The sequence below is a fragment of the Anastrepha obliqua genome, chromosome 1 (assembly GCF_027943255.1).
Source record: "Anastrepha obliqua isolate idAnaObli1 chromosome 1, idAnaObli1_1.0, whole genome shotgun sequence".
Classification (NCBI taxonomy): Eukaryota; Metazoa; Arthropoda; class Insecta; order Diptera; family Tephritidae; genus Anastrepha; species Anastrepha obliqua.
Window position 1 is genome coordinate 93998 of NC_072892.1, and position 23251 is coordinate 117248.

A 23251-nucleotide genomic window follows, 5' to 3' on the forward strand; every position below is an offset into this window, starting at 1 on the left:
CGATAAACGCGTGTTCGCAGGTGCCGCTAAGCGGGGACATAGGTATGTTGTTGCTGAATTCTTATTGTAATGCTATGATCATAACGCAAACGTACGATCAATATAAAATTAAGTTTAAGCACAAAATTGAGTGCCAAAGCAGAATTTGGACAACAGCTTTAATTCTGCGCCTCTGTTACTTTAACTTGTATAATACAATATGGATATCAAGTTGAAGCTGTTGGTGAATGCCTTAGTACAGAGTATTTTTCATGCCGCTACGTGACTGGGGTCTCGAGATATAGGTCAAAACGTGGGCCCGGGTAACCTTTGGTTGTGTATGTACAATATGGGTATCAAATGAAAGCTGTTGATAAGTGCTTTAATACGGGGTAATTTTCATACTTATTGATGACTAGGGTCTGGAAATATATGCCAAAACGTGGACCCGCCGTGTCTTTGCACCGAATTAAACCAAACTTACACACATTGCTAAGAAGGTATTGAAGATGGTTTCCGTATAGTTTGGATACGTATTGGTGGATAGGGCTCGAGATATAGGTCAAAACGTGGACCCGGGTAACCTTCGGATGTGTATGTACAATATGGATATCAAATTGAAGCTGTTAGTGAATGCTTTAGTACAGAGTATTTTTCATGCCGCTCCGTGACTGGGGTCTCGAGATATAGGTCAAAACGTGGACCAGGGTAACCTTTGGTTGTGTATGTACAATATGGGTATCAAATGAAAGCTGTTGATAAGTGCTTTAATACGGGGTAGTTTTCATACCTATTGATGACTAGGGTCTGGAAATATATGCCAAAACGTGGACCCGCCGTGTCTTTGCACCGAATTAAACCAAACTTACACACATTGCTAAGGAGGTATTGAAGATGGTTTCCGTATAGTTTGGATACCTATTGGTAGATAGGGTCTCGAGATATAGGTCAAAACGTGGACCCGGGTAACCTTCGGATGTGTATGTACAATATGGGTATCAAATGGAAGCTGTTGGTGAATGCTTTAGTTCAGAGTATTTCCATCCGCTCCGTGACTAGGGTCTCGAGATAGAGACCAAAACGTGGACCCTAGAATGTGTTTGTACAATATGGATATCAAATGAAAGCTGTTGATAAGTGCTTTAATACGGGGTAATTTTCATACCTATTGATGGATAGAGTCTCGAAATATATGCCAAAACGTGGACCCGCCGTGACTTTGAACCAAATTAAACCAAACTTACACACATTGTTAAGTAGGTATTGAAGATGATTTCCGTATAGTTTGAATACCTATTGGTGGATAGGGTCTCGAGATATAGGTCAAAACGTGGACCCGGGTAACCTTCGGACGTGTATGTAAATTAATACAAAACACTTTTTATTTCGTATTACTTTTTTATTTATTAAAAGCTCACAGCGATGTTACTCGCTCTATGACAAATCTTATAATGCCCTACTATCACTCAAGTGCGTTTTGGGAGACCTCTGATAGGTATGAATGTGCAAACGCATTCCGTTGCTTGTAGCGGGATAACAAGAGGCGTTATTTTGGGGAAATGCAAAGGCATACCGAAGCTATTTTCTTTTTGTAATGCGGGACGCTTCCATCAGCAACTGAAGTTATTGTTGGCAAATTAACTGTGTCGATAAACGCGTGTTCGCAGGTGCCGCTAAGCGGGGACATAGGTATGTTGTTGCTGAATTCTTATTGTAATGCTATGATCATAACGCAAACGTACGATCAATACAAAATTAAGTTTAAGCACAAAATTGAGTGCCAAAGCAGAATTTGGACAACAGCTTTAATTCTGCGCCTCTGTTACTTTAACTATTCCCCATCTTGAATTTGGAACGTCCTCGTTTCGACGAAAAGTCGGTTTAATATTTCAAAACCGATGTGATAGTCTGAGTGGCTTACAAAATTTTGGTTTACATTTTAATAGCTTAAAACTAGATTTACAAAGTTATATATGTAGAAAAAAAACGGTAATAATTCAAAATCAAAAAAGGATTAAATTTTTGTTTTTCATTAAATGATTCGAAGCAAAATTTTTTTTTATGTAATTCTTTCAGAAAATCATTGCAAAATTATCGTAGGTTACTTTTATGTATCTTTTTTCCTTCAATCATTACTGTAGTGCCAAGGTCCCTTTCAACAACCTTTTCAATAAATATTTTATCAAATTTATTACTCAACCGTTTGTTTCTTCTCAGATAAACACTCTCACCAACATTATATGTTTTAATTTGTTTACCGTCATTAAATCTTTTTATAGTTTTTTCTTGAGCATCCAGTAGCCTTTTCCTGATAGTATTTAATTTATTTATTGGGTAATTGTGAAAAACGTCAATGGGCCTGGCGTCTATGACAGAATGAATACTGTGATTGTATTTATAAGTCGAAAGTAAAATCAGATCTACAGTTTCACATATTTGTTGCTGTTCTTTAATGCAACGCGCTATTTCTAGTAAGGTAGAGTGAAACCTTTCGACTTGACCATTACTTTCGCTGTGTAGTGTTGGTATAAAGAACTGTTCAATCGAAAAATTGTCTCTTAGGAGGGTCCTAATTGAGTTCGAGTGAAAAGCTTTCTCGTTGTCCGATACTATAGTTTTGGTGTTGTTGAATTTTAATAACATTTCTAGAAGGGCATCCTTAATGTCAACAGTGGATCTTGATGCGATAGGTTTTACTATAGCAAATTTAGAGAATTTTTCAACGCATGTCAAAAAATGTTGCTTGTTGGTGATAAAAATATCTAGGTGGAGAATTTCACCTGGGAGGTTTGGTATAGGTGTGTTGCCAATTCCAGGATTTGGGGGCTTGCGCTGGTATTTATTTTCCAGACAAATTTTACAACTTGCAATTATATTTTTAAGCATTTTCTTCAAATCCGGAAAATAATATTCTCTAGATATTTGATTAAAATTTTCAGATAAGCAACGGTGTGCTCGGTTGTGCTCTGTAGTGACGTTTTCGAGTTGGTCATCCTTGTTAGTCAAATCTATTACCAATAATTGAGTGTGAACAAACTTTACACCTGGAAATTTTTCTAATATAGGGCTTTGTATTTCCGCTAAAGTAGAAAGGTCACAGTGAATCCCATTTGTGACGTTATAATTAATAGCAGATTTTAGATTGCAAATCAAATTTTCAACGGTGTCAAAAAAAATATAATGTCTAGTAAATTTCTGAAACAAAATTTGTGTGCTTTTACTCAAATTACTTGATTTGGTTAGAACTAGTTGATTTTTAAATTGATTGATGGGACGCTTTATAGTTTTTATAGTCTTTGACAACGACTCTTCGCTGTGAGCAGTTTCATTAGTCATTGATTCTTCCAAATTGTTAACAAATTGTCTAGAAAGAGCGTCGGCTACCTTATTTTCTTTTCCAGGCTTATAATGAAAGTTTGGAGAAAATTCCTCAATAAAAGCGCGCCATCTTTTCATTTTACTATTTGGATTTTTTTCTGATATGGAAAAAATTAGGGGTTGGTGGTCAGTAAAAATATTTATATTTTTCATACCATAAAGATAATGGCGCAGCGTTTTCAAAGCCCATACAATAGCGAGCAATTCGTGTTCATTTGTGGCGTAGTTTTGTTCTGTAACAGAGAGAGTTCTCGAAATCATTGTTATGGGGCGACCATTTTGGGACAAAACTGCACCCAAAGCGCTTGATGAAGCATCCGTTGTGAGTTCAAAGGGAAAATTGTAATTCGGATACTGAAGAAGAACGTCTTCGGAAGCTAAGATTCGCTTTACCTTTTCGAATGCACGTAACGCATCACAATCAAGAACAATTTCAACATTTTTTGATTTCTTAGCTCCTATATGTCCCTTTTCACCTCGGAGATATTTGGTCAATGGCTTTACCATATTGGCGTAGTTTTTTACAAAACGGCGGTAATAACCCGATAAACCGAGAAATGACCGCAATGCGCGTAGTGTTTTTGGAATTTTATAATTCAATATATCATGAACTTTATTTGGGCACGTCTTGATACCCTTTTCTGAAACTAGAAAACCTAAAAACTCGACTTCTGTGTTGAAAAATTTTGATTTCTCTGTCGAAACTCTCATTCCAGCTTTTTCCAACTTAGTTAATATTTTATCGATATCTTCCAAATGTGATTTTTCATTAGGGGAATAAATAATGATATCATCGATATAAACGTGACAACATTTTCCGATGTATTCGCGTAAAATGTCGTCAATCGCTCTTTGAAAAATACTTGGCGCATTCTTTAAGCCAAAAGGTAATCGACAGAATTCATATTTTCCGTTGTTAACGCTAAAAGCAGTTTTCTTTCTATCCTCCTCACACATGACAATTTGATGGAAGCCCGATTTCAAATCTAAGGTGGTAAAATATTTTGAGTTTCCTAAATTTGCTAAGATTACTGCTGTATCCGGTATTGGGTACCGATCAGAGATAGTTTTTTCATTAATTTTTCTATAATCTATTACTAAACGTAATTTTGTATTACCTCTTTCATCCAAGCCCTTTTTGGATACCACGTGAACCGGGGAATTATACGGAGAACAAGACTGTCTTATTATACCATCTTTGAGAAGAGTTTTAATTTCGCTATTAATGAACGGTGCAACGGAAACCGGATATGGATAGCTTTTGCTATAAATCGGATCATTTGTTTGAGTACGAATCCTAGCCTTAACATTAGTGTTAAACGGTAGTGCTTATTAAGTTGCTTTGATTGCTCGGGAGATGCCTAAGTTTCTCTTTGCCATTATGATAAAATAAATATCCTTTTTCGGTGTCAATATTTGCCTCAAGTTCTTTAAGGAAGTCGTATCCAATTATACCATCGAACGTACTTAAATTAGGTAGTAAGTAAAACGTTGAGGTATGGCCGAATACATTCATTAAGCACTTTTGGTTTATAAGATTCGTACCATTGATAGATTTTAACTTAAAGGGCATATCAATAGTTTTGATGCCTTGGAGAAACGGAAAAGGTTTAATATAGTTCTTGGAAGTACCGGTGTCAATTAGAATGCGTAGCTCCTGACCGCTTTTGGAAGTTTTAGTTATAAACGGTAGGAGCGATTCTAGTTTAAAAAATTAATTTCATCGAAATGTTCGGTATCGATTTCATTGTGACTGTAGTTATAAGCATCACCATCAGCGTTATAGCTTTCAGTGAAATTTCCATAACTATCGCCATGAAGATAATCATCACTACACTTTTCGCTTTCACTGAAATTCTCTTTTTCGGGCATAAAGTTAATTTTTTGCACTTTATTAAAAGGTGTCTGATTTGAGGAAGATTGTTCGCGTGATCGCTTGAATACCATAGGCTGGGTAATAAGAGGGGCCTGCGGCGATGAATTACTAACTAGTGGATGTGGTTGAAATCTTGGCTTATTTAGGTGGCCGTGGGGGTTGTATTGCATTTGTGGAGGGGGACGTCTGTGGTAATTGGAGGTATTGTGATCGATTTCCATTGGTATTGGTCTACTGTTGATATTTTCAAAATTGTGTGTGCTATGCTGATTTTGCCGAAGAATCGGGTTAAGATGGGGTATTGTCGAGTTACCTACAGCGAAAGCTCGAGCAAAGTTGTGTCGCATGCGACTCGTTTCGAGCTCCTGAGCTACTGCGAGTGCTGAGGGAAGATCATTTGGTCTCGCCGAAAATAAGATGTCGCACATTGGACGGCGTAGTCCAGATATAAAAACTCGCAATGCATTTTCTCTGGCGCGTTCGTTAAGAGCATCAATAGTCTCTCTATTACCATTGTTTGACATTATTTGTTTGTTAATTATGAGGGTTAGTTGTTTGTCAACTTTGTCATAATAATCAGAGATTGACAAATTGTCTTGTCTCAAAACGCTTAGTTCATTTTCTAAGACATATAGTGGCCTTTTATCGGAATAAGAATGGTCCAGCCTTGCAATAATTGCTTCAAAATTAAGAACCGTGTTAAATGATGAAAGGGTAGAGTTAGCAGACTCTGTAATTTTATTTCGAAAAATGCCCATGGCAATATAGTACTTTTCCGAACCTGGTTTGTAGTATTCCATTGAAAATTTGGCAGCGGTGCGCCAAGCTGGATATGATTGAGAAGTGCCTTTAAATTCTGGGAGAGACTTAAATAAGTCCAAGCTGGCATTGTTATCTATTACTAAAGGATCAATAGATACTGGCTTATAAACCTGAACAGTCGGAGGAGCTAATCGTTTTATTGCTTCTGTTATCTCCCTAAGCTGCTCAGAAAATGCCTGGGTAGCACGTTCGGTAGACGTGTTCACTATTTCCAGCACTTGTTCCCTACTGACGCTCATATTGATGTTGATGAGATAGATTTTGAATAAGAATTTTAAACCGTAAACAGTTTTGGGTGTAAAATTTAGATTTACGCACTTATTTTAGGAATTTATTATTTTTTCACTGAAAGCACATGTGTCTACTAAGCGACAGTACGCTTTAAATTAGCACTTGTATGAAAAATAGCGGTCAAAATACCACTTGCAAATTCGATTACCAACATTTGTTTCAACTATATTAAATTATTATAGTTTTATTCGAATAGTTGGATGCAACTGAATTTTATTTTAATAAAATAAAAAAAGCATATTGAATGTGACCTTGTGTTTCACTGTACTTCTACATTTCTCTTTCGAAAAGTAAGTTAACAACGAATATACCTACATTTAATTTTTCACAAACTTTATTACTATTAAGTGTTTTTTAATATTCACTTCAAACTTTTCTCATTTAATGATTTTGAATTAATACTTACATAAAAACTTTTACTTATAATAATCCAGAATATTATATTAGGATATATTTTTATTTTGGTCCTTGGGATTAAGGGTTCTCCTCTAAGTCCTGGAGCTTTATGATCCGTTTGCAGGATTCCTTTAGTGGTCCTTCGGGTTGGGCGCCAATTAATACAAAACACTTTTTATTTCGTATTACTTTTTTATTTATTAAAAGCTCACAGCGATGTTACTCGCTCTATGACAAATCTTATAATGCCCTACTATCACTCAAGTGCGTTTTGGGAGACCTCTGATAGGTATGAATGTGCAAACGCATTCCGTTGCTTGTAGCGGGATAACAAGAGGCGTTATATTGGGGAAATGCAAAGGCTGGGGAAATGCAAAGGCTGGGGAAATGCAAAGGCATACCGAAGCTATTTTCTTTTTGTAATGCGGGACGCTTCCATCAGCAACTGAAGTTATTGTTGGCAAATTAACTGTGTCGATAAACGCGTGTTCGCAGGTGCCGCTAAGCGGGGACATAGGTATGTTGTTGCTGAATTCTTATTGTAATGCTATGATCATAACGCAAACGTACGATCAATACAAAATTAAGTTTAAGCACAAAATTGAGTGCCAAAGCAGAATTTGGACAACAGCTTTAATTCTGCGCCTCTGTTACTTTAACTTGTATAATACAATATGGATATCAAGTTGAAGCTGTTGGTGAATGCCTTAGTACAGAGTATTTTTCATGCCGCTACGTGACTGGGGTCTCGAGATATAGGTCAAAACGTGGGCCCGGGTAACCTTTGGTTGTGTATGTACAATATGGGTATCAAATGAAAGCTGTTGATAAGTGCTTTAATACGGGGTAATTTTCATACTTATTGATGACTAGGGTCTGGAAATATATGCCAAAACGTGGACCCGCCGTGTCTTTGCACCGAATTAAACCAAACTTACACACATTGCTAAGAAGGTATTGAAGATGGTTTCCGTATAGTTTGGATACGTATTGGTGGATAGGGCTCGAGATATAGGTCAAAACGTGGACCCGGGTAACCTTCGGATGTGTATGTACAATATGGATATCAAATTGAAGCTGTTAGTGAATGCTTTAGTACAGAGTATTTTTCATGCCGCTCCGTGACTGGGGTCTCGAGATATAGGTCAAAACGTGGACCAGGGTAACCTTTGGTTGTGTATGTACAATATGGGTATCAAATGAAAGCTGTTGATAAGTGCTTTAGTACGGGGTAGTTTTCATACCTATTGATGACTAGGGTCTGGAAATATATGCCAAAACGTGGACCCGCCGTGTCTTTGCACCGAATTAAACCAAACTTACACACATTGCTAAGGAGGTATTGAAGATGGTTTCCGTATAGTTTGGATACCTATTGGTAGATAGGGTCTCGAGATATAGGTCAAAACGTGGACCCGGGTAACCTTCGGATGTGTATGTACAATATGGGTATCAAATGGAAGCTGTTGGTGAATGCTTTAGTTCAGAGTATTTCCATCCGCTCCGTGACTAGGGTCTCGAGATAGAGACCAAAACGTGGACCCTAGAATGTGTTTGTACAATATGGATATCAAATGAAAGCTGTTGATAAGTGCTTTAATACGGGGTAATTTTCATACCTATTGATGGATAGAGTCTCGAAATATATGCCAAAACGTGGACCCGCCGTGACTTTGAACCAAATTAAACCAAACTTACACACATTGTTAAGTAGGTATTGAAGATGATTTCCGTATAGTTTGAATACCTATTGGTGGATAGGGTCTCGAAATATATGCCAAAACGTGGACCCGCCGTGTCTTTGCACCGAATTAAACCAAACTTACACACATTATTAAGTAAGTATTGAAAATGGGTTTCGTAAAGTTTGGTTGTAATTCGGAGCAGTGGCAACGGGTACAGCGTTCTTTTGAGCCAGCCATAATGTCGCTTACTTTTTTAACGCTTGGGGCGGAACTGAACTGTCAAATTGACAGTGTGAGTTACAATGTGTCAATATTTCTTTCTGATTTGGATGCCATAAGGAAAAAACGTAAGTGCAACATGTAAAAATTGTTTGTGAATTTTTTTGGAGTGGATTTTGGAACAGTGAATAATTTCTTACGAAATTTGAGAATTTAATGTGAAATCCGAATGTTCAAATGAAATTATGTGTTCGTAGAAAAAACAATTTTTTTCGTTTTTTTTTTTTGAAAAATATAAATGGATAATGGTTAAAAAAGCTCCAATGCTTAATAAAACATATAAATTGAAACGAAAAATTCATGGATGATCAGGAAAAAAGACGATTGTTTCTTAGTTATTCATTTGCGTTGATTTGAAATTTAAAAACAATCTTCTTTTTTCCTGATTTTCAATTTATATTTTATATTTACTCAAAAACAAATAGAAAAAAAAATATTGTTTATGCCAAAGCGCTTGAATAATGAATAAAGAAATAAATAATATGAAAACCATATATTTTCTGTTCTAAACCATATCTATTCTATTTTAGTGTGCCCAGCGAAGGGGGCCGGGTTTGCTAGTATATAATATAATAAAAAAATTAATAATAATAACATTAAGACAACAGGTATTATTGACAAACTTGGTTTTATTTTAAATTCTTCAAGTAAATCAAATTAATAATAATCAATAAGAAGGCATATGCAAATACAAATACGTGAATTTATATATGTACATATGCGCATATACATACATATATGTATACGCTCACTTAAGTAGGAGAGAGCAAGATGTCGAACGTTGCCGTTCGTTCCGCGCTTCCGCTTGCAGTTCATTCAAGGTAACGACAAATGAGCAAGGTAACGGCAATGAGCAAGGTAACAACAAATGAGCAAGGTAACGTCAAATGAGCAAGGTAACAATAAATGAGCAAGGTAACGACACATTTTTTCGTGCGTGCAGTCGGCTAAATCGAATTATAAGACGTTATCACGTCAAAAGTATTTTAAATGTGTGTGTATGTTACAAAGTTGTAATAATGATAAAAATATATGTGATAAATGCACTTACTATATCAAAATTTGGCGAAGGCAAAGGAGGAATTTTACGAGCAAAAAGCTTAAAAATATTATAATTGAAAAATGGTGGTGAGTTTCATTAGAAAATCCTTAGTATTTCTCACAAAAAAGGGCATGGAACATCCGACAAACACCTATCACAGGGATGAATAGATTATTGCCAATGAAATATGTATGAACGACATCAAGATAGAAGTGGCATCTTCCCGGCATTACTTGTGTAAGAAAACTCAGTAGGCCATTCCTTTAAGGCCGGAGAAGATTTAATATTTGAAATTGTCACTGAATATATTTTAGTTTTTAAATGTCGAAGAGCTGAATAAAACGTTTTTGAAATAAAGAAAATTCGAAAAGGCCTTTTCCTTTCAGGTCAGAAGCGGGATACTGACTCCTATTTTTTTTGTATGAATGCGCATAAATTCGTGCTTTGTTATGCGCGTTGGCAAGATGCATATATGGCGTAGTGTATAAAATGCATGCGACGGTCGTGGGAAAAAAACTATGAGCAGATTAATACGTGCGTGTTAATGTGTGGAAAGCGAGAGTTGAAAGGGAGCAAGAAACAAGCAGATATACAAAAAAACGAGTGGTGCAAGCGTGTACGAATGTACATATTGTGCGGGGAAAATGCCGAAAATAGTGAATTTAAGAGTGGAACAACTTAAAACGCTGCTGCGTGAACGGGAAAAACCTACGACTGGTTCTAAGGCAGAACTAGTCCAGCGGTTATGCGATTTTGAAAACAGTGACGAGATAAATATGGACGAAAGGTGTACGATGCAAGAGCAAATTAATGAGTTGCGGGAAATGATGCAAGGCATCACTACTTTGCTGCAACAACAAAGCTGTGAGCAACGACCAAGTGTGGAACAAACGGCCGCGAGTGTAGAAACTACAACTACCCCGGTATCAATGGTAGATTTTGCGAGTGCAAGGTGTTCGGTGAAAGAGATTGCTGAAACTTTACCTACCTTTGATCCAACGAATGAACTTTCTTTGCCGGTCGAAAAATTTGTAGAACGTGTTAATCAAGCGCATAGTGCCTATCAGTGGAACGAAAGAAGTTTAATGCTAGCAGTTTTTAGCAAGTTGAAAGGTGTTGCCAAACTATGGTTAGATGCTTCACCAGAGTGTTACTCGAATTGGACAATTTTCGCGGAAAGGTTAATAGAAGAATTCGGTACTAAGCCAAACGAGGCAGAGATACATTACAAAATGAACAGTTCGGTGCGTAAATTTGATGAAAAAGTCGTGGAATATTGTTTTCGTATGAGTGCCATTGGGCAGCGATATAATTTGAGTGAATCAGCGATTATAAAATATACGCGGAACGGATTACGAAATCGGGAACTGCAAACGGCAATTGCTCCAAAGCGATTTGATTCGATGAGACACTTGCGCGAAACGCTTGACGAGTATGATAAAAATCGTAATAGTACTCCAGGTTTGAAGTTTGAACAAAACAAAAATAGAAACACGAATAATGACGGGAATAAAGGTAGCGCTGAGAATAAAAGTAAGATAAAGTGTTATAATTGTTTCGAAGAAGGTCATATAGCGACCAGATGTTCTAAGCCACTACGAAAAACGCAGTATGGTGATTGTCAGAAAGTTGACCCGAAGGTTGAGGCTGTGGAGCGTAATAAGAGAAATGCTACAATGACAAACCGTAAAGTCGAGTGCGATGAGGAATTTTGTATTAAACTGGTGTATGTTAAAAATCAAGCAATAAAAGCATTCGTGGACACAGGAAGTGAATGCAGCATGATACGGAAATCATGTGCTGATAAATTCGAAATTGAAACAGAGCCTTGCATGTTAAAAATAAAGGGCATATGTGGAGGTGCGCGGTGTGCAAGTGAGTTGATGAAAACTGAAATAAAAATTGACAGTGTAAAAGTAAATGTAATACTATATATAGTGGATGACGAGTTGTTAACGTCAGATGTATTGCTTGGAAAAGAGATTTTCAATCGGAATATTGTCGCGCACATAAACAGTGGACAATTGAAATTCGAATATTTACCGATCGCGGAAAATCGAGAAACGACGGTATCTGAACGCAAAGTTATAAATGAAAATCAAATAATATGTGGAGAACTTGAAAGTGCGCAGACGGGAAAGCTAATCATTATCCATGAAAATTAAGTTAGATACTAATGTACCTATTGCACAAAACCCATACCGTATACCAGAGCCGAAAAAAGTGTTGGTTCAACAGATGATTAGAGAGTTATTAGTTAACGATATAATAGAAACGTCAGAATCTGAATATGCGAGTCCAATTGTACTCGTGAAAAAGAAAAATGGAGAATCGAGATTGTGCGTAGATTATCGTAAGGTGAATCAACATACCCGAAAAGAAATTTATCCAATGCCGCATATTGAAGAACAGCTTCATGAAGCAAAACGTTATAAATATTTCACAGTATTAGATATGAATAGTGGGTATTATCAGATACCGATAGATCCAGATAGTCGTAGGTATACTGCGTTCGTAACCACAGAGGGGTTGTATCAGTTTAAACGAATGCCGTTTGGGCTAAAGAATGCCCCAGTAGTCTTCCAACGCTTGATGGCAAAGGTAAAAGAACGAACACAGAATGGAGATATGGTGAGCTACATGGATGACATTATGATAGGGGGTTCAACTGTCGATGAAATGTTGGCCAAATTGAGGCGTTTACTTGATGCATTACGAGAGCTTAATTTGACTTTGAATTTGAAGAAATGCGAGTTTGCAAAAGAAACAATTGAATTCTTGGGCCATACATTAACCCCAAGCGGAATTAGTCCAGGTACAGCAAAAACAATAGCTATTACAAATTTTTCAATACCTAAGAACGTAACTGAAGTACGACAATTTCTGGGGTTGAGTGGATACTTTAGAAAGTTTGTGGCAGGGTATGCCATTAAATCAGAGCCACTGCGACGTTTACTTTGTAAGGAACAAAATTTTCGATGGGGCGAAGAACAGCAAAGGGCTTTCGATGAGCTGAGGTTGGCGCTGGTGTCCAAACCGGTGATGACGTCATATAGAATTGAAGCCAAGCATGAGATCCATACCGATGCAAGTTCCATTGGATTAGCTGGCGTGTTATTGCAACTTGAAGAAGACGATTGGAAGCCGGTAGTACATTTTAGTCGATCCACGAGCGAAAATGAGAAAAAGTATCATAGTTACGAGTTGGAGACTCTTGCAGTAGTGGAAACACTAGAGCGTTTTAAATATTATGTCTACGGGAAAGAGGTTACTGTAATAACCGACTGCAATGCAATCAAAACAGCAATGGCCAAGAAAGAGCTCATCCCGCGCATAGCGCGCCGGTGGCTCAAAGTGCAAGAGTACGACATAAAAATAGAGCATCGTTCCGGTAAGCGGATGGAACATGTCGGCGCGTTGAGTAGGTCCCCAGTAGAAGCATCGCGTGAAGTGGACGAAGCGTCCTTGTGTGTCTTGAAAACAGGTATAGACGAGCAGGACTGGTTATTTAGTATGCAGATACAGGATGTTGATGTCAAGCAAATAGTCGATAAAGTGAAGTCAAAAGATATTAAAACGTTAGATGAATTATATACTCGAGAATGGTCGATTGTACAAGAAATATGGAGGTGCGAAATTGTGGGTTGTACCAAAGGCACTTCGATCAAAAGTTCTGTATGATTGTCATAATAATGCAGGTCACTTAGGTGTTGACAAAACTATCCAGCGACTACTGAGTTATTTATGGTTTCCAAGGATGAGAAATTATGTCAAATCGTACATCAAGTCGTGTGTAGAATGCGCCTATAACAAAGATCGAGGAGGGCGAAGAGAAGGGGAATACCATTTCGACGATATAGAACCAATTCCGTTCAAGACAGTGCACTTAGATCATTTAGGTCCATTCTCTAAAAGTAAACTGGTCTTAGTTGATGCCTTTACAAAATTCACAGTCATACGAGCGGTCAAGAGTACCAAGACCAAACCTGTACTAGAAATAATAAACGAAGTTAGTAGTTACGTCGGTATGCCAGCACGAATTGTGACAGACAGAGGTACCGCTTTCACTTCGAAAGAATTCACGAAATATTGCAACGACAACTGTATAAAACACATCAAGAATGCTGTGCGTACTCCCAGAGCAAACGGACACGCAGAACGAGCAAACAGAACAATTTTGTCAATGCTGTTGCCAATTACCACCGAAGATAGATGTTGGGACGAAAGGTTACGAGAAATACAGTGGGCAATAAACTCAATGAAAAACAAAACTACTACTAAGACACCTCAAAAGCTACTGTTGGGTTACGCCCCCCGAGATGTCCTACAAAACAAAATATTATTAGCAATACAAGACGAACACTGTGCAGTTAACGATACTGATTTGGAAGAGGTCCGACGTACGGCAGCAGTCAAAATCAACGAGGCAAGACAAAAAGCCAAACTCAAATATGACAATCAGCACAATAAACCAACAGTATACAATGTAGACGATTTGGTGCTCGTCGACAATGAACCAATGAGTACCGGGCATTCACGAAAATTAGAGCCACATTACAAAGGACCATTCATAATCACGGCATCTCTTGGTAATGATCGGTACGTGGTTGAGGACTTGCCAGGTTCACACAGGAAGCGGAGACATTATTCATCGGTGTACGCATCTGATAAGCTGAAATTGTGGTGTAACCTACCACCATGTGACGATATCGAAACAGACGAAGATGAGACTACAGGAGAATCTACGGAACCTGAGCGGGGTCGCACCAGTATGTCAGGAAAGGCCGAGTGTAAGAAAACTCAGTAGGCCATTCCTTTAAGGCCGAAGAAGATTTAATATTTGAAATTGTCACTGAATATATTTTAGTTTTTAAATGTCGAAGAGCTGAATAAAACGTTTATGAAATAAAGAAAACTCAAAAGGCCATTTCCTTTCACTTGAAAAAGATTTATCATTTCAAAACTCGAAGAGACGCTATGTAACAGGTTTCAAATAGAGTTAGGGGCTGAATATAAATTTAATAAAAACGACAATCATAACATTCACAAGGAAATACAAACTCAAACATCTTAAACAAATTTGCTTAGATGGAATTGAGGTAAAAATTCAAAGGGGAATACAATTCATACTATACGACCATAGTCATACCTATGATTTTCAACGGGGCAGTAGTCTGGGAGAATTGCACGATGAACAGTAATAAACACACTAACAAGGTTACAAAGACTTGCATGTGCATGCATAACAGGGGCCGTGCGTACATATCCCAAGACATCAATGGAGGTTCCTCTAGAACACGCACCTCTTTATAATCATATCCAATTTTTCATATTTCATACCCATATTTCAATCCCAAGTGAGGTGCGCTATACTAAGAATAACAAAAGCTATCATTGATATTTTTTCTGAGCTAACTAAATCTCAATATCATGGGATACTATACTTTTTCAGATTTTTCAAACCCTTCAAAATTTTAACCTTGAACGCAAGTATAGCAAGAAAAGCATAGCTATCCTTATTGATAGGTAGGCAGAAATCAAGGCTCTCAACTTTTTCCAGGTTATATCAAAACTGATGCTGGAATATCTTAGACCAGAACAATCGGGTATCTATTCTATGGGCTGCAGGATACATAGCAAATTACTGGAAACAAAATGGCAGATAATAAATAAGCCAGGAACGAGGCGACCTCGCCTTATATATACCCAGAGCCATAAGCCGTAAAAGCCATAAAGAGTGTATGGAAGTAAATAAGAATAATTTTAAAATCATCACAGGAACTCAAACAAGGCATTACAAGGTAAACATATTTTACCAGACGAGGAAATTAAAGCAATAAAAAAATTTATTGTGGAAGTTGGGCTCAAAGAAAAACTCTGAATCTATGAAGGTCATAGCTATTGTGCTATTTTAGGTCGCACTGTTAGATGCTCTCATAATAATAATGTGTGTAGAGCAGTGTAATAGAGCTCCCCATGTGTTCCCGCGAGAATCACGAGCTGAAATTTTTCCAGGATAGGCATGCATTCAGCCACATTCATTGAAAAGTTCTTTTGAATAAAGGCTGATATGTTCTTCTTGTAATGGGGTTTTGCTTGCAAAACTTCGTCGTGTGTACCAGCGTATCGTAAGTAATGATTCTACTTTGACCTTCGGCAATTTTTGTTTTGTGCCCTGAATGTCTTGAAAGACATTTTCTTCAATCATTCTGCTAATTTTTCTACGTTCCATCGCATCTTTTGGTTTTATATTTTCCACTATTTCTTTTTCGGAAGTAATGGTGATTTTATTGGTGCTCAGTTTGGCTTTTCAATACATTAAATTTGGGATACGATCAATTGTTCGCGTTGGTTTATTTAAGTATTGATGTAAATGTCGTGTTTGAGCATTGTTGCCATGATTAGTATGTATAACCACGTGTACGCTACGGTTATTAAAAAAATCAAGTTTGATGTTCTTACTGGACTAACATCTTTATTTTTTTCTGTTCCAAAGTTCATATCGGTATACTACATAATGAATACATATTTGCTCCCACTGCCAATTTCTCATGACAGTAGGTCTATGGATATGGATGTGTACGAGTGTACATATAACTGGCGCACACATTGTTAGTTGCACGCCTTGATCTTATCTTGCAATTGAAGGGGCCTACAATTTAATGTGGCTTTTGAATGGCACATAGTTCTTATGAAAAGACTTTTCATGCTGCGAATAGAAATAGCTCTTTCTTTGGATACTTCATGTTCACAATGTACTCCGAGCATGCGAGGACCGAATGGTAGTCAATTGAAATCCCCTTCCACTCGGCCACAACGGCTGTTGAGAGTGCGTGGAATTTAAATCCCAAATACGAGTAGACATAAATATTGTGGTCACAGCGGAGATGATGACAATTGCAAACAACGCGTACATATGTATGTCAGATCAGAAGAAAGTATGTACATATAAACCACGTGTTGGCTAGTTTTGACAATTAAATTAATTATTTTTTAAGCTGAATTTTTTTTTCATAAAATTCGGTGTTGCGCATTTTCTCCATTTAACGCATGCTCAACATTTTTATATGGAAGCAAACACTTAACACCTTGGGTTCTATCTAAAGATCTGAGTAAAAATTTTGCAACTTGCGTTATATGGTTTTTGTTGTAGTATGAACTATATATTTATAAAAAAATAATTGGTTTATAAAAATAAATAAATAGTCCATATGTGGCGTACACTTTCTTTTTACGCTGACAGTATATGGAAGTGTATATTACCGTCTTATAAATATACTCTGTTAGTAATGCTCAAAATTTAAATAGTGATAAAAATAAAAATATTAATAATAAACCACCACCAATATATGTGCAAGGTGTGGAATGCATCAAGACACTAAAAAATGCTCTAAGTGCAATAGCAAATAGCAATTTTGTCCTAAAAATCTTAAGGAATAATGAAGTACGAGTACAAGCAAATGACTTAGGGACGTACACTCAAATACATCAAATGCTAAAACAAAAAGGAACAAAACTGCATACTTTCAAACCAAAAAATGAGAGGGGGTTTAAAGTAGTATTACGCAACATGCATCCTTCTGTGGACCAGGAAGAAATAAAGAGTGAATTAGGAGAAAAAGGTCATAAAGTCACAAATATATTTAATATAACACAAAGAACAACAAAAAAACCATTACCATTATTTTTTATTGAACTGGAAACAAATACTAATAACAAAGACATTTACAACATAGACAAATTAATGCACTGCATTGTATCGTTTGAGGCGCCACATCATAAACGGATAATTGCACAATGCACGAAATGTCAGAAGTATGGGCATACAAAGAATTATTGCACAAGAGACTCAGTATGTGTAAAATGTGCAGGAAAACATTTAATAAGCGAATGCAACAATCCAACCATTCAAGAGAAATGCGCACTATGTGGAGGTAATCATACCGCCAATTACAAAGGCTGCGAAATATATAAAGCCATACAAATTCAACGATTCCCACCTTTACGCAAAAAGGAAGTCATAACAAACCAAAACACAAACATCACAAAATCAACAGTAATACCAGGTATAAGTTATGCTGATGCAATAGCCTTATCAAATCCACAGGTGATAGAACCAGAACAAACTATTAAACCTCAAAACAACAAAGATATTGATGAACTCAAAGACATGATAAAAACTTTAATCACCCAAATGACTAATATGATGAACATAATTACAATGTTAATAAATAACTCGAATGGACGAAAGTGATAACACAAAAATTCTTATCTGGAATGCAAATGGACTAACTCGGCAATTTTTAGAGCTGAAGCGGTTTTTAATTGACAGAAAAATTGATATTGCGTTAATTGCAGAAACACATTTCACAGACAAAAGTTATTTAACATTTCCCGGATATAAATTATATGCAACTAATCATCCCGACGGAAAAGCTCATGGAGGAACAGCCATTATCATCAAAACAAACATAAAGCATACTGAACGACTGCCCTATGTGTCACCTCACATCCAAGCAACGTCTATACAAATTGTTGACAACAATGGACCCATATCAATATCTTCTATCTATTGTCCACCACGACACTTGATAAAGACTGATCAATATGATGATTATTTTAGGACTTAGACAACAGATTCATTGCTGGAGGAGACTTAAACGCAAAGCATACTGACTGGGGTTCAAGGTTGACTAATAAAAAAGGTATATATTTAATTAACGCAATCCATAAAAAAATTGCAGGTTTATAAGTACGGGTGAACCAACTTACTGGCCTACGGATGTTAAAAAAATTCCAGATTTAATTGACTTCTGTATAACAAAAAATATTAACCATAACCAACTGAAGCTTAAACCAAGTTATGAACTATCTTCTGACCACTCGCCGATAATACTTAACTATACATCAAAAATTGACCCAATAGAGATAACACCCCAAATATTTACAAAGAGGACTGACTGGGATGAGTATCGAAAACACATCTCCCAACAACTCATTCTAAGTACACCTTTGAAAACACAACTTGACATTGAGCGTAGCATCATATATTTTAATGACATAGTTATTGACGCAGGATTCAGATTCACACCGCAGCAAAAATATAGCGCACAAAACACTTCAAATGACATTTCTATTAAGAAGCAAATCAAGGAAAAAAGAAAATTGAGAAAAAGATGGCAAACAACCAATCTCCTGCAGACAAACAGAGGTTAAACTTAGCTACAAAAAATTTGAAGGCTTGTTTATATGACATAAAAAATAAGGAAATTGAAAAATATCTAAAAAATTTAACTCCTACACATGACACAAATTATTCCTTGTGGAAATTTACAAAAAAAACTCAAAAACCAGATAAAGCATCAACCCCCACTAAGAAAAGATGACAACACATGGGCTTTTACAAATGATGAAAAAGCAGCGACATTGGGAAATTATTTTGAAAATGTCCTATCGAACGATGAACATAAATTGACACGATTAGTAATGTTAATACTGATACCATCACAAAAATAAGAAAAACAAGCACACAAGAAGTGATAGTATGCATCAAAACTCGAATTAAACATAATAAAGCACCCGGATATGATATGCTGACAGGCAAAGCACTTACGGAACTACCAATTGAGGCTTACCTATTTCTTAGAAACGTATTTAATGCAATGTTTCGCTTACAATACTTCCCAAAAGTATGGAAAGTCGCAGAAATCATTGCGCTACCAAAGCCGGGTAAAAACCCAACAGCTTTAACTTCATATCGACCTATAAGCCTACTTCCGACTATATCTAAAATTGCAGAAAAACTTTTACATGACAGAATTGCCCCAATACTTGACACGAAAAACATCATTCCAAATCATCAATTCGGTTTTCGAAAAAGACACTCAACTATCCAACAAATACATCGAGTTACACAAAAAATAATTTCAGACATGGAAAATAAACGATACTGCGTTGCTGTATTTTTGGACGTCGCAAAAGCTTTTGACAAAGTTTGGCACAAAGGCCTCTTGCATAAAATTAGGACAATAATACCACTCGACTATTATTTAATTATCAAGAGCTACCTTACTGACCGATGCTTCTACATTAAATACAATGACAAATACTCACATATACATCCAATAACAGCAGGAGTTCCTCAAGGCAGCGTTCTAGGACCACTGTTATATGTCTTATTCACCTCTGACATACCACTACCAGACGAAACTAATTCTACTATAGCAACATTCGCAGACGACACAATTTTATTGTCATCTGACAAAAACCTCTCAACCGCAACAACAAAATTACAGATGTACACCAACAATGTAAAGAAGTGGTTTGACAAATGGAGTTTAAAAGTAAACGAGGACAAATCTGTACAAGTAATATTTACGACAAGAACAGAGATTGCTGCTATGCCGATTAAGCTCAACAATAAAAATATACAAATTGAAACATCTGCAAAATATCTTGGAATCCATCTGGACTCAAAACTAAATTGGAAAGATCATATCAAAAAGAAAATAAAACAAATAAAGGAAAAATTTCGACAATTGCATTGGCTAATAGGCAGAAATTCTAAGCTCAATATTTCCAACAAACTTTTAGTATACAAGGCGGTCATTAAACCAATCTGGACCTACGGACTTCAAGTGTGGGGAACTGCAAAAAGAACTCACATAAACAAAGCACAGCGACAACAATCAAAAATCTTACGTATAATAACTATGTCCGACAGGTACACAAAAAATGATGACATCCATACTACGTTCAATATACCATTAATCGACGAAGAAATAAAAGCGATATCAACAAGGTATTTTAACGAAATAAACCAGCACAAAAATAGAGAAGTCAATACACTCTCACAACTTGAAAGAAGAACTTTACGACGTCTGAAGAGAAACCGACCAATTGACCTATTAAATTAAATATTAATTCTCGTATACTAAAATAACTGTATATATAAAATGTAATTCTTTTCCTAAAAAGTAATAGCTGTATTCGTCTTGGCACTGGCCATGATGAAATATATTTAATAATTTTCCTAACTAATTGTCAAAAAATATACTAGATGTCAGTATGACAGATGTATGATTAATGTAGGAATAATAAAAAAAAAAAAAAAAAAATAAATATATACTTAAATAAATTTGCAAGCAGCTACCAGGCTTAACACTGACTATAAGTAACTACCTTATCGTCGATATGTAGACATTCACATATGTAGGTAAGTCGACGATAAGTAATTTTCAATAGTCCTCTGTTTATTGAACTTTAATTTTTAAAGTCGATAAGCTTTATAATAATAAAAAACGAACCACCTTTGTGGATTTCACAAACAAATTTACATATTTTGTACTTCTATCTATACAAAGTTTCAAACTTTTGCACTTAATATTCAAAAGGCAATGACGATTGTTGGCATTTTTTTTGTTACTAAACACTCTTAATTCTACAAATAATATTTTTAATGAAATCAATATCTTATGAACTTTTAATTACCACTTGTCATGCGATTATAAAGGCCTTTTAATAGAAAACAGATTTCTACTATAATAAACGACTGTCATAAACAAAATAGATTTGTTTTTCGTTTCATGTAACATAAGAAATTGTAATTTTATTTACGAAGCCCGTTAATTTATGTAGTTGTTTTTGAACAGAAATTGTAAATATAAAAATTCAAAAACGTTTCCCACAATAACGAAAACGTCCGCGCACGAACTCCCAATCACGACAACATTCAATTTAGAACTGTTGCAACCACAAGTAACTACGAAGCAGACAAATACCAAACATTTAACCAAGCAAAACACAAACATTTTATTATTTCTCTGCGAGTAATTCGTGGTGGCTTACAAGGTTGGAGGGATGCCGAATACGAGCAACACAATAAAGATAAAACACCTTACCAGGATACGCTGCACAGGCAACGGATACGTATGGGACAAAATCCAAGAGAAAATATCATACTATACGTACGCAAGTACTTTCCGAAAAATTCGATGAAGAGTACAATGAAGAGAATGTCTGCTTGAGTACAGGTTCATCATTCGAGAGCGAAAGTCATGCAAGTGTTATACACATTAGGGTGGTTCGAATTCCAACAAATTTTTCAAATCAAATTCTAATAGTGCGGAAAAGTTGCTATGGAGTAACACAAGTATTTTGGTAAAAAAAAATTGAAATCGGTTAATATCTTCTGTTCGCGCAACTCACTTAAAGTTTTGAAAATTTTGTCGAAAATAGTGCATTTTCTGAACTTTTATGAAAGTAAGATTTAATTGTTATTTTTTATTAATATTTTGTTACTTATGCTGTCAGATTGTTAGTTTTTTCATAATAATTAACTTTATGTTGTTTGAGACAATTATTTTTTAAGATCCAGTGGAGGTGAAAGAGTGAGACTGTGACTCTTGTACGCGATATTCAAAAGTCAAATAATATTGACTTTTACTGGCACTTTTTACGAATTATTACCAAGCTATATCACTTTCTTTAATTGTTATTCAGTAGTTGTAGTATATTTACTTTTGCTTAAAATGAGTGAAAAAACAAAAAAACCCCGGTTTCATATTTCTCGGAAAGATCATGTTTGTCCAATATTTGGCGCTCCTAAGGATTTTTCTTTAAGAAATCTGCCCTCTTATGCTGACGTTATTCTTTGTTGTTTTGAACAAAGATACGTAATGTCATCATCAACAAAATTACCTTCACAGAAAATTGCTTTTTCAGAAATAGCGAATGTGGTAGCTCAGAAAATTAAGATGCTTTATATGACAGCATCTATCCCTACAGTTTCTCAAACCAGGGTTGAACAAATGATCACTGCATATCATGCAAAATATTGGAAAAAAAGAAAGTCTTACAAAAGAGATAAAGAAAATCCTAAGTTTCAGAAAGCTCATGAAATATTCAAGACCGAAGCAGAGAAAATTTTTGACATTTCTTCATGCAAATAACAAATGTCAAATGACTGTAACTGCGGTAAACCTTTGTCATTATGTATTTGTCCAAACCCTATTTCTATTGACTGTGGATGTGAAAAAGATCGTAAAATTCCTGTCATAGAACGTAAATTTCTTTTCGATCAAAGAACTGCCAGAGTCGGAAAGATTGGTTCTATAGATGTACTTGAAACTGCAAAACTTACTCGTCGAGCTGAAAGAAATGAAAAAACGAAACATAAAATGACATCCTCTAGTACTTACACTTCTTCTGTTGACAATGCCAAAAGTTTTTCAGATGATTTGGATGACAACATTGAAGAGTTCGTTGAGAATCGTTCGCCTGAAGTACAAGAACATGTCAAACATTCGCTCTCAGCCCATCAACATCATACCTTCAAAAGCCTTCTACCTCACAAATGCGCATTAATCTTCCTGAAACTGCAGTAATTAGTGATCGATTTGGTGTTTCGGAAAGAGCAACCGCTGCAATTGCGACGTCAGTTCTGAAAGACCTACAAATCGTTACTGATACAGACTTGACTTTTGTTATAGATAAAAATAAAAT

At 36.0% G+C, this 23251-nt stretch overlaps 1 protein-coding gene across 1 annotated transcript in view; it reads right to left on the minus strand.

Moving 5' to 3' along the window:
• The window catches only part of LOC129253176 (uncharacterized), a 54433-nt gene extending 32986 nt beyond the window's left edge, over positions 1-21447 (minus strand). The window contains exon 1 of the mRNA XM_054891449.1: positions 21239-21447. The gene's annotated coding sequence lies outside the window, so the exon portion shown is untranslated. The remainder of the gene's footprint in view (positions 1-21238) is intronic.
• Positions 21448-23251: the final 1804 nt, after the last annotated feature.